Source organism: Schistocerca americana, chromosome X (genome assembly GCF_021461395.2).
Source record: "Schistocerca americana isolate TAMUIC-IGC-003095 chromosome X, iqSchAmer2.1, whole genome shotgun sequence".
NCBI classification, from domain to species: Eukaryota; Metazoa; Arthropoda; class Insecta; order Orthoptera; family Acrididae; genus Schistocerca; species Schistocerca americana.
Genome location: NC_060130.1, coordinates 570,588,315 through 570,601,790, shown reverse-complemented (window position 1 = coordinate 570,601,790; position 13,476 = coordinate 570,588,315). Strand labels below are relative to the sequence as shown.

The 13,476-nt window shown below is 42.7% G+C and overlaps 1 non-coding gene across 1 annotated transcript; it reads left to right on the top strand.

Moving 5' to 3' along the window:
- The first annotated feature begins 208 nt into the window (after nt 1-208).
- Nucleotides 209-292, top strand: Trnap-ugg. The gene has a single exon. It is a non-coding gene; the product is annotated as a tRNA-Pro (tRNA).
- Nucleotides 293-13,476: the final 13,184 nt, after the last annotated feature.

Genomic DNA, 13,476 nt, shown 5'->3' with positions numbered 1-13,476 from the left:
TTAGTCCACCACAAATTTCAGACCACAAGTCTCACCCAAATTGAAAGACCTGAAGCTCTGCACCAGGGGAGGACCAGAAGACGAAAAAGGCAAAGAATCATAGCCACTTTCCATTAAGCATGGGTACGAGAACCAGATTAGCAAAAACAAAACCGCTTCACACTGTACAGACCAATCGAACCATCCTCTACTCATTGAATCTCCGCCGGCCGGAGTGGCCGAGCGGTTAAAGGCGCTGCGGCCTGGAACCGCACGACCGCTACGGTCGCAGGTTCGAATCCTGCCTCGGGCATGAATGTGTGTGATGTCCTTAGGTTAGTTAGGTTTAAGTAGTTCTAAGTTCTAGGGGACTTATGACCACAGCAGTTGAGTCCCATAGTGCTCAGAGCCATTGAATCTCCCCTCTTGACTGTTCTGTTGGCCTGGTAACCAATCCAGACACAAGGCCAGGGTTTCCTCGCTGCGGGAGCAAGCCTTTGCTTTGCATATCCTGAGAGGAGCAATCAGCGACTCAGAATCTCTTTTGGTTGAAAAAAGATGATTTTAGACTAGAGAGGCGACGTTCTCACGGTAAGAACGGCCACGTTCGCCAAAAATCGCCTGTCTAGAGGGGACAACAGTCCCTCATATACAGAGATGGTTCAAATGGCTCTGAGCACTATGGGACTTAACATCTATGGTCATCAGTCCCCTAGAACTTAGAACTACTTAAACCTAACTAACCTAGGGACATCACACAACACCCAGTCATCACGAGGCTGAGAAAATCCCTGACCCCGCCGAGAATCGAACCCAGGAACCCGGGCGCGGGAAGCGAGAACGCTACCGCACAACCACGAGCTGCGGACATATACATAGAGATCTCATTTTTCCAGGCTGACCATATCCAATTTGTGAAAGAATTTTTTAAGCTTGAGAGGTGGGATGAGCCCCCTCTCATATTTCTATCTTACTCCGAGTAATTCGATTTTCCTCTCAAATTGCATGCAGTGAAAAGTTGCTATTCCTTCACACTCGGACTTCCCATGCAGCGTCTCTCGTCACCCGGGTGATCTGGTGACAGGCGGGTTCTGCTGAGCTTGAGAGGGCTAAGCCGACGGGTGTGAGGGAGTCAAGTGGATGCTTTCCAGACGCCGACATTGTCATAAGAGCGGGAGCAACACGCCCACTGGGGCCTGAAGGAGCGGCTGGGGTTAGAGATTCCGTTACTTCGCAGAAACTTAGTGGAAACGCTTTCTGACGGGCTACCATCGAGGCATGGGAATCACTTGTGTTTCCAGACAGTTCAAATGGTTCAAATGGCTCTGAGCACTATGGGACTTATCTTCTAAGGTCATCAGTCCCCTAGAACTTAGAACTACTTAAACCTAACTAACCTAAGGACATCACATACATCCATGCCCGAGGCAGGATTCGAACCTGCGTCCGTAGCGGTCGTGCGGTTTCAGACTGTAGCGCCTAGAACCACTCGGCCACCCCGGCCGGCTTTCCAGGCAGTCTTGGCGGGCAAATTCCCGCGTTTTCTGCAAAATCGTAACTGTGATTGGCTTGCTCAGGGCATAGCTCCACGACGTAGCAAAATCGGCGCAGAAATTGGCACCAAGAATCTCCATTGGTGGAGTGGTAGTGCTTCGGCAATAGAGTGGAATTTTCCGCCGGTTTTCAAGTTGCTGATTGGAACGTCTAACCACGGCCACTGTGTTGGGGGCGGGAATGTTCTGCGTACGGTTTGTACGGGTGCTCTTGACAGGGTCGACTGTCGCCTTTCGGTCGGAGTAGGTTACAAGACTGAGCTCTCGCTGCTCTGGACAGCCTGCCTTCCGTTGCCTGTCTAAAATACTTTCATTTAATTGTAACTGTTTGACGAAGTTGCTGAAGTTTCGACTTCAACGGAACTTTCCGAGTACAGTTGGCAATTGAGCGTTCTGCGTACAAGCGGCCTATGTTGTCCGTCTTGAGCAGTTTTGGCTAAAGTTAACTGTATCGGAGTTACTGTGTCACTTCGCTTGTTAAAATCAATCACTGTACCGTGAGTGATTGTGTGGCGAGCCTTCTTCGTCTCCCTCAGTGGCGCATTTGTATTGATAGGAAGTCTTTAGTCTGGAACAACCAGACCGGAATAATTTGTTTCGGGCTATACTCGCGACATTATCATCACCACGACGGGACGTCGAAGCAACCAGCCATCGCTTCCGGTACGCCAGATCGTGTCCTTGCAGTTAAGAATACAGCTTGGTAATGTATGTCCGCAGCACCGGTAGATTAGGGAATTTGCTCTGTGATAACCAGAGCTCAGCAGAGCGCGCCTGTTCCCGTCTTTTCTTAGGTGGTTCTGTCTTGGATGTTCATCGCCTGAGTTCTCACTACTGTAGCAGCAATTAATGTTGGGTTGGCTGGGTGTTTCTCTTAAGATTTGAGTTGCAAGGCATTGGCTCCACATACCACTTCGTCGTAAATGTCACAATCTAGCTTATGGACAACTTCACCTTCACAGCATTTATTTGAGTATCCAATTTGATGTATTGTAAATGTTTCGTGTGTTTTGTTTATTATTATGAGTTTAGTCATAATAAATCAAATTGTTATTTTGGACAGAACTTTCATTCTGTTAATCGGTAGAGCAACCCTTTCATTTCTCACTACGTTAATGAAACTTTCCTTAATTTCTACCCAATTAAATTATTGCAGGTGCCAAACTCTTTTCTACTCCACTTGCAGGGTCGATTACAGTCAGTTCGCGTTTCTTCTTAATCCATGTGCAACAGCAAAAGTCGGAGTTAGGAAAGGGGGGACTTAGAGCATAATTTCCATATGAAGATTCGAGAAGAACCTAGTTTTCAATACACTGCTTGCCCCGGCACCTCGCAAGCTTCCCAGACAATCGTGAGAATGAGACATACGTTTTTAGCGCTCGCTAAAAGAACATGTCGGCTTCATGGCGTCAGGGGAGTTAGTCTTGCCTCCACTAAATGCGTGCATCAGCTGCTCTGTCCTTATCGTTTCAGCTTGTAACCTGAGATTATTTAGAGTTTTATGAGCTGCCCACTGTTTATATAAAAGCTCAGATTACAACAGTCTCTCTTAAATGACTTCCTCCATCCACTTTCCATCAACTGGTCAACTTTACGACATACTGTTGACTGGTCAAGGCAAAATGATTTGCGAACTGGTGCCCTCCTGCTCCGACCCAAAGTGGGAAGAAGGGAGTGCCACGGCTCAAAGACCCTCTACAGGTAAAAACCACAGAACACTGCTTGCCAGAATCAATCTTACAGCCAGGTCACTGGACTCAGCATTTATGGCCCGCAATCCATCACTCTCCCTGTTCCCCGTCGCCTCCACTACGTCCCCTCTGACAAAAGTTCTCTGGAGGCTACACTTGCTGTTATATGAACATTGCCGGCCGGGGTGGCCGAGCGGTTCTAGGCGGTACAGTCTGCAACCGCGCGACCGCTACGGTCGCAGGTTCGAATCCTGCCTCGGGCATGAATGTGTGTGATGTCCTTAGGTTAGTTAGGTTTAAGTAGTCCTAACTGCTCAGAGCCATATGAACATTCTTCCCACAATTTCCCCATGTAAAAAAATCATAAAGTACACATACCAAATGTAGTACTGGGTAAAACCGAGATCATGACCTAAAATATGAAAATTAATCTGACTGTCAGTGTTGTTAAAGCGAGAGAGTGATGTGCCACTTATCAACATAACATATGTGACACATTAAATAATGAACAACATGATATTGTCGTCCAATACCATATTGTTCACTTTCTTGATAATTGCATGGGTGGTTGCAGTTTTGAGACACATTTTCACAAGAATACTGCAGACACTGCATATGCATGACATTTGTCCTTATCGTTTACAATAGATTTATCATCTTAGAGAAGAAAATGAAGGTATGTGATTGGTATTTTGTCGTTGGTTAGTAAAAATTGACGAGTAAACCTAATAGTACTCTTTACATGCAGGTGTCAATAACACTCGTACTCTCATAGCTCACGTCGGAGGTCTGAACCCACATACCTATGTGGAGACATGTGCAAGAAGGCTTCTCTGTAAATGTGTGATGTGATATGATAGACAATCAGTTGATTGGTCCTATAGTGTTACTCCATCGTCTTGTAAGGCCCTTTCATCTATTCTTTCTTAAGGCTTGAGCTACAAGCATTATTTGAAGAGGTTCCTTTGGTTACAAGAATGAAAATGTTGTTCCATCAAGACGAGATCCATGCCCCTTCTAGTCGCCAGGTGACACATAATCTAAACCTAATAGTCCTCGGAAGATGTATCTGCAGAAATTATCATGTTTCTTAGCCACCAGGGTTCGCGGACCTCACTCATTTACATTTTTGCTTGTGTGTGTGTGTGTGTGGTTGGTAGGTGAAGTCTACAACGAAAAGTAAACACAAGAGACGAAAGATCTCCAAGATTTAGAATAATGTTGCCCTCATAAGGGAATACCAAGATGACCTCGGTTGTCAAAGAATCTGAAACTTTATTAAGGTCAGAGGGAGAATTTATGAAAATCAACTTTGAACTTAATCACTAGGCTTTGCATAACACCTCTGTTAGTATTTTATTGGGATACATTCTAGCAGTAGTATCTTCGTAACCCACAAAAATTAATAAATGTTATATGGGATGTTTTATTCGAATTAGTCTTCACTACCACCGCCTAAAATATCCTAAAATATTCTCCCTTAAACACCCTGTATTCATCTCGACGACAGGATAAGCCATGGTTCTCCATCATCTGGTGATCCTATTCTCACAAACCCTTTGCGAAAACACCTTTCTGTAGTGTTCAGAAGCAACAGGAAGGAATATTTCAGCGACGTTAAAAAATTGGATCCAACCTAGCGTGCTCGGGCGGTTTAATTGTTTGAGTCGGCTGCCCGGAATACGTACGATATTGAAGTTGGAATCTCATTCAGGTACAAACTTTCGTGTGTCAAGAAACGCTCAAAACTAATTATGACTGTGATGTGTATACACTCTCTAATTGAACGAAACTCAAACAACATAACTCCTTTAAAAATCCGCATATACAAAATTATTCTGCTGATCGACTTGACAATTGACCTACGTTATTTGGCCGAGCGGTTCTAGGCGCTACAGTCTGGAACGCGCGACCGCTACGGTCGCAGGTTCGAATCCTGCCTCGGACATGGATGTGTGTGATGTCCTTAGGTTAGTTAGGTTTAAGTAGTTCTAAGTTCTAGGGGACTGATGACCTCAGAAGTTAAGTCCCATAGTGCTCAGAGCCATTTGAAAACCACTCACCCGCCCTACTTGCCTTAGTATGCATCTGCAATGTAGTTCATCATTTATCCCCTGATAGTGTATCCTTCTAGCCCGTCACGCTCTAAGTATCAGGAGGGATTGCCTGCTCCATGGTACAAACTACTCGCGTGAGCTTCCACCTGATCTTGTTGTTAACGACCTTCGACTCCACCTTGTGGGCGGAGGGCTAAGACCACCTCTGCAGATCTCCGAAATTTTTCTTCTTAGTCTCACAACAATGAAATTGAGTAAGGTAACACACGTCGAAGTTTTGTTGCTTCTTATACGGTAAATACATTGCCACTGAATGAAGGTACAAGAACGTATGTTGTGCCGCAGGTAAACAGTACATGCCAAATGGTTCAAATGGCTCTGAGCACTATGGGACTTAACATCTAACTAACCTAAGGACATCACACACATCCATGCCCGAGGCAGGATTCGAACCTGCGACTGTAGCGGTCGCGCGGTTCCAGACTGAAGCGCCTAGAACCGCTCGGCCACAACGGCCGACACAGTGTAAGTCACAAGCAAAATTTTTCGTCGGGATGCAAAACCCTAGCTCATTGGATAGTAACATGAGAAGGAAAAATCACTAATTCGAAACTACGATCAGTTATATCATTCTCTTTCCCGAACTTAAGGTGACTGTGGTGATGATGAAATGAACCACCAACGGTCACTCCTTGTTAAATCGACTTTGTACATAGACCATGTCCGCTTTCTGGCACCAGTTTCCATTATCCGATGGCTACTTTCACGTCTTATAAAAAGTTTGACACGTATATGCGCTAAGATGATTTGCTGTAGTACAAAAATGTCCTGATAGATGAGTGTTTCGTAAAATCCGTGCATTCAACATAATTGTTTCTTCGACTGTTAGAGTGGGTCGAGGAGAATTTTCGGGCAGTTTGATGTTTCATCTGGTTTAATGGGGACAAGGAGTTTCAGTTTATGAATGCAGACTTTCCCGGCGGATATTACTGATGAACAGTGTAACTATACCAGTCACACAGGACGCCTTTGGTCCTTATTTAGAATTAGAATGGGAATTCCTGGAGGTAAGACGATGTCCTTTTCAAGGAACATTATTAAGAACTGGCATTTGAAGCTGACCGTAGGATTCTACTGCCGCCAACTTATATTTCACATAAGGACCACCAAGGTAAGATACGATAAATTAACGTTCATAGGGAGACTTACACACTATGTGATCAAAAGTATCCGGACACCTTCCTGAAAATGACTTACAAGTTCGTGGCGCCCTCCATCGGTAATGCAGAAATTCATTAAGGTGTTGATCCACCCTGCCTAGATGACAGCTTCCACTCTCCAAGGCATACGTTTAATCAGGCGCTGGAAGGTTTCTTGGGGAATGGCGGCCCATTCTTCACGGAGTTCTGCACTGAGGAGAGGTATCGATGTCGGTCGGTGAGGACTGACATGAAGTCGGCCTACCAAAACATCCAAAAGGTGTTTTATGGGGTTCAGGTCAGGACTCTGTGCAGGCCAGTCCATTACAGAGATGTAATTATCTTGTTACCACTCCGCCACAGGCCGTGCATTATGAACAGGTGCTCGATCGTGTTGAAAAATGCAATCGCCATCCCCGAATTGCTCGTAAACAGTGGGAAGCAAGAAGGTGCTTAAAACATCAAGTAGGCCTGTGCTGTGGTATTGCCACGCAAAACAAGTAGGGGTGCTAGCGCTCTCCGTGAAAAACATGACCACACCATAAAACCACAGCCTCCGAATTTTACTGTTGGCACAACACACACTGGCAGATGACGTTCACTGTGCATTCGCCATACCCATACCCTGCCATCGGATTGCCATATTGTGTACCATGAATCGTCACTCCACACAACTTTTTTCCACTGTTTAATCGTCCAACGTTTATGCTTCTTACACCAAGCGAGGCGTCGTTTGGCATTTACCGACGTGATGTGTGGCTTATGAGCAGCCGGTTGACCATGAAATCCAAGTTTTCTCACTTCCCGCCTAACTGTCATAGTACTTGCAGTGGATCCTGATGCAGTTTGGAATTCCTGTGTGCTGGTCTAGACAGATGTCTGCCTATTACACATTACGACTCTCTTCAACTGTCGCCTGTGTCTGTCAGTCAACAGACAAGGTTGGTCTGTACGCTTTTGTGCTGTACTTGACCCTCCACGTTTCCACTTCACTATCACATTGGAAACAGTGGACCTAGGGATGTTAAGGAGTGTGAAAATATCGCCACAGACGTATGACACAAGTGACACCCAATCATCTGACCACGTTCGAAGTCCGTGAGTTCCGCGGAGCGCCCCATTCTTTTCTCTCACGGTGTCTAATGACTACAGACGTCGCTGATATGGAGTACCTGACAGTAGGTGGCAGCACAATGCACCTAATAAGAGAAACATATGTCTTTTGTGTTGTGTGGACACTTCTGATCACGTAGTGTTCATTGTAGACTACGAAAGGGAATAACTAGTAGTGGACTAGGACACCCTCAACCACAAACTGTACGATGGCTTGCAAAGTAATCATACAGATGTAAATTTATTCTATATATTATTCTATATATTAAGATGACAATCCATGCATTACAGGCAAAATAAACTCACAGAAGAGTCTTGTCTCTTATTTATGGAGAATACAAAAGATGAAACTACTGCTGTTGAATGTCTCTGTAGAAACCTTCGTATTAGTCCCTTATTTTCTCATTGTAGTCACTTCACGAAGTGTGTGAGTAACGTGTTTGCCCACAATACTTAGAAGAAACCGTATAGAGCTCACCTCTCAACTCCCTTTTCGTCACAGTATCGCTTATCTGCCGGATTCTCACGAATGTTCCAGTCTTCGATATATGGCATTTTAATCCACATGATTTCGTCTAGTAAGACATTGTCCCTGCGAAGTTACAGACCCTAGCTAATTCTCTCGAAATCGCATCACGTTCTGACAGCACTGTTCCATTAGTCAGAAAGCTGACAGATAGAGAGCTGTCACAACGAGAAAAATAACATGCTAATGTACAGGAGGAAATTCATAACCATGCAGAGTATACTTGGACTGCACAAAGTAATTCAGAAGCATAACAGCTGTAATTCATCGATATCGAATGACTGACTACAAAAATCCCTCCTGTACATAATCTAATCTCCTTTATCGTATTCCTGTGATTACCATGCTAGAAATAAGACAGTGTAATGGTGTCCGAGTCTTCGTACACAGCACAGTCTCTCTCTCTCTCTCTCTCTCTCTCTCTCTTTCTCTCTCTTTCTCTCTCTCTCTCTCTCTCTCTCTCTCTCTCTCTCTCTCTCTCTCTCTCTCCCACCCTCTCTCACCTCGTTATTTTTGTAACATACAATTGAATAAAACTATGAACTACAAACACTTCACTAATATCATCTGTTAGAGCACTCAGTAAGATTTTATCACGTCTCCTTTTCCTATATATCGGGAAGCAAATACCGTCTGCATGTTGGCATCAACCATATGCGGTGATCCCATTAAATATACATGTTCTTGTTCACTGGAGCAAGCAACCAGTGATCGAAATCGCTCCCCCGGACCTGTGTAAAGTTTTGTTGCCTGTACTGGAGGAAGACAATATCGACTATCAAATGTCCAAATTTCTACGACCAATACTCTGGATTTTCAGATATCTAGTGTTATGCTTTCTCGTAGAAATGCTGTCTGCGATTCGGAATAATATCTCTCCATTCCACCATACACTTGCGTTGGATCCTATGGAGATGCCTTTGAATGAGTACAACCATAGGTAAATCATGTCCATGGCACTCTCATATCTAGAAATGAGTCGCCCTTTTCGAACCTAACTGCTAAGGACCCCATATAGCAAAACTCCAATGTGGTTTTACAGTCCCTCTCCATCTTGTAACTGTTCTTCAGTCTCTGCCCCGCCCTACATGCAGCTTTTTCCATGTGATCATTCCATTTTAAGTCAGACCTGAGCGGAATTGAGAGAGTGCTGTATCTCAGGATTTCTGCATCTCATGGAGAAAGAGGCTGAACTTAGCTAGGCTGACAGGACCGTGTCCTGAGCACTCAGCAGATACGAGAACATGTTGTCATAGCTCCGCCAACTGTGTACAACGTATAAGGCCAGCGCCAAACAAAGCTTTCTGATGCAACACAAGGTAGTGGGAAAGCCAGTCTGAGCAGATATCATGGTGTTTCTTACTGGAAAAATTAGGAAGACTCCACATCATGTGGGAACTGGAAGAAAAGCAAGCAATTTGCTGCTGTATTGCAACGTGTCTCCAAACTACATACAGATACTACAGTCCAAAAGAGATCTGCAAACCTCAGGATGCATTCAAGTCTGTCAAATAAACTTGTACCATCTAATAGAGAAAAACTATGACCAGTACAACTTCACTCATGTGAACTGGTAGAGAACTCGTGAAGATATTGCTGTGTCCCTCCCTTCTGATAAATCAAAAACAAATACCATCTGCTTGCTGACATTGAGAATATGTGGCAATCCTATTAAATATACAGGTACTGGTCAATGGGCGTAGGTGGCCAGTGATCGAAGTCGCTTGCACAGGCCAGTTGTAGTGGGACGCTAAATTGAAGCGTCACCCATCCACCAGTGTCAGCCCAGTTTGCAGGTGAATATAAGTTAATTTAGTGTTTTTCATGTATTTTTGTAATATTTGTAATAGTTGTGAATTGTCTAAAGTTTGTATTTAATTTTTTATGTTTCATGTACGGAGAGGGCGGCGCAACGAACGGAGACAGCATCTTCACTGCCGGGACGAAAGTTGCTGGCCACTATACGTCGCGGGTCGACAGCCAAAGAGCAACAGAAGATCCTGAAACCGAGTTGTTGCATCGTGCTTCTAAAAACTGGAAAAATAAGAATTTGTAATGTCTCTACAATAATGATGTCATAGAAAGTTTAATCATGTTGTAAATGGTCAGTCCTATCTTGTCAAGGCTCAGGTTCACGTCTATATGTAGGAAGATAATAAACTAGTGGATACTGCTAAAGTTCAAATACGTGTTCCGAGAATTTATTTATGAAGAATTATGTTAATGAATTATTAATTTATTTGACAAGATTATTAATTGTGACAACGTTCATCGCGAGTTTGAATCTGGAAAGTTTATTCAATGTGGTTCTTACATTTCTTAAATCAGATAACTTGCATTAATATAATTTCTGAGAAGAAACAAAACGACATCTAAATTGAAAAAAGTTTGCACAAACAAATTGGACTGAGTGACGTAATTCTGCGCATACGACTCAAATGATGCTGTTTTACAGTTTCGTTCAAGAACCATTCAGAGACAATTCAAAAAGAATTTAAATAATTTTGAAGTGTGTTGTAACTGACGTAGGTGACGAAGTCTGCACATGGTCATATGTCAAAAGAAAATCATTTATACAAAACTTGCGTAGTTACACTACACCGTGGCGACCTTATAAACAGGACTTGGCTGCAACTAAGACACACAGGTACGAAACAAAACATCAAGAGTCCTTCGGAAGTCAACGCGAGTTTTCGTGGAGCCTTCACCAGCCAGCGGCGACTTCGCGGGTGTGGGCATCTGACGGAGCGCAGCCAAGCAGTACCGTCACGCAGTTATTCCACGAGAAGGCGCATCCGTTGGGCAGCAGATGAATGCTGCAAACCCCGACAACCTTTCTCTCCCTAAACTAACAGGCCCAGTACGTCAGCTGGGGGGCTTTCTTCCGGCTGGTATTAGAGGTGTTGCTGAGGGCTTCGCCTGTCGACGGTGGGGCCGGGCGTGGTTGCAGCAAGTGACGTCTCCGGTGTTCGACTCAGCGTCCTGCCGGTTGCAGAAGCGGGGTCGCAGCATCTCAGCGGTTGCATCGACGGCTGTTACTTCTGCAGCCCATAGCAGCACACTGATCACCAAGAACTACAAACTACAATATTAGTGTCCGGTGAGCCTATTTTAAGTTGGAAGTGGAGTGTTGTACATAGGGAGTGTGTTTTATAGGATTGTTGATTACAAGTCTGCCTGTGTAACTAGTTAATATCTTACAATAATGTGGGGAAGTGAAATGTCAGACGAAGAGCAATCTGTGTCCGATAGGAGCATGAGATCCCTTTTTAGGGCGATCGCTAAATTAAAACAATGTAACGAAGAATCTACTGCTAAATTAAAGCAGGAATTAAAACAATCTAACGAAGAATCTACGGCTAAATTAAAACAGGAATTAAAACATTCTAACGAGGAATCTACTGCTAGATTAAAAGAGGAGGTAACAAAATCTACAGACAGGTTACAGGAACATCTTAACGTAACCAGTCGAGAATTAAGTGATAAGATAGAGGCTTCTAAAGTTGAAATGCAGGAAAAACTAGTAGGACTTAGTAATAAGATTGCTGATAATTGTAAAAGGTTAGAAGAACATATCCAGGAATCGCGTGAGGAAAAAGCTCGCATGCGCATCTCCTAAATGGAGTAATGAAAAACGGATTCAATTTGTAATAGGACATTTAGAAGCAGAAGCTGCGGAATGGGCAGTACTGCATAGAACTGAATTTAGGGACTGGCATGATTTTGTTAAGGACTTTAAATAAAATTATTGGTCGAGAGGAAAACAACAACACTTAACTTTAGAGTTGTTAGACCCTCCTCCATATTCTAAACGGTGGGGAGGTTATAGGAATTATTTCGAATGGCATTTAAACCGTGCTAAATTAATTGAAGAACCAATTATGGAAAGTCATCTAATACGAGTCCTAATTAGTTGGTTACCGTATTATGTAAAGGAAAGAATGATAGAAAGGGAATAGTCACAACCTTGCGAATTATTAGGATATTTAGAACAGTTAGATATACTTAATAGAGAACGGGAAGACGAGAAATTTAGATTTGGTAGAAATGACAATCCTCTAAATAATAATAATAATTCAGAACCACGAAAATTTAACAACAACAATCATAGCCGGTTTTGTTATATAAAACGTCAATCTAAAGATAAAGAGAGCCAACAAAATCGTGGTAATAACTCTAAAATTCGGAAATTACACAATAACGATAATGAGATAAATCATCCCCAAGTAATTAATGAAGGTCAAGTTGTAAGTGACGTTATCTTAGAAAGTTCGGAAAACTAGTAAAATCCTTTAGTACGGGTCGACTAAAGGGAACTGTTAGTCAAAATTATATAAGACCCAATTGCAATTTATCGTTAAGCTGCCAAAAGGAAGGTGATTGGCAACAATATTTACTTCAGGAAGACAATCAGATAAGGAAGAATGCAACTTATAGACCCGTTATTAAAGGATATATTAAAGATACCGAAGTAAATATTATAATCGATTCGGGTAGCGAAGTAAGTATTTTATCCAAAGAATTATTTCAACTTATAAGAAAGTATTGGAATTTCCCAACCTTACCTGTAACTGGGGTGAAAATTATAGGAGTTACTGGTAAAAGAAGTCAAAATATTACTGAGGAAGTTTATTTAACTTTTGAAATTTCTAAACAATCGATTGTTCACTCTGTACTTGTCGTAGCCAACTTGAATGTGGCCACAATTTTAGGTACAGATTGGCTGTGAAAATATAAAGCTATACTAGATTTTTAAAGACTCTTCCTTAACCATCCATAAGGAGGCATGTGCTTTTAAAGTGAGGTTTTCTAATAATCAAGTACCTGAAAATTGCTACGAATCCTTACAGATTAAGTACACACAGACCATGAACCTATTAATAGAGTCTAGTGATCTTGAATATGAAGTATACCAATGTGATGCTAGTAATGGTATCGAAACCGAATTGAAAGAAAAATGTTATTCTACGGATTGTCTATCCGAACGAGAAAAGGAAGAGTTGGAATCTTTATTGTTAGAATTTAGAGCCGTCTTCTCAGATGAACCGGGCAGAATCAAAGATTACGTTTGTAAACTTAAGATTAAAGATCAAAAACCATTCTTTAAGAAACCTTATCCTATTCCAGTACAGTTCAAAGAACCGGCTAGTAGAGAAATAAGTAAGATGCTAGAACAAAATATTATCGAACGATCATGTAGTGCTTTTAACAGCCCTTTGTGGATAGTTAAGAAAGCTACTGGTGGGGTACGACTGGTTCTGGATGCTCGTGAATTAAACAAAATTATAGAGATGGAAAGAGACAGACCTATTCCTATGGAGGACGTACTTCTTAAGATTGCTGGTTCTCGTTATATGA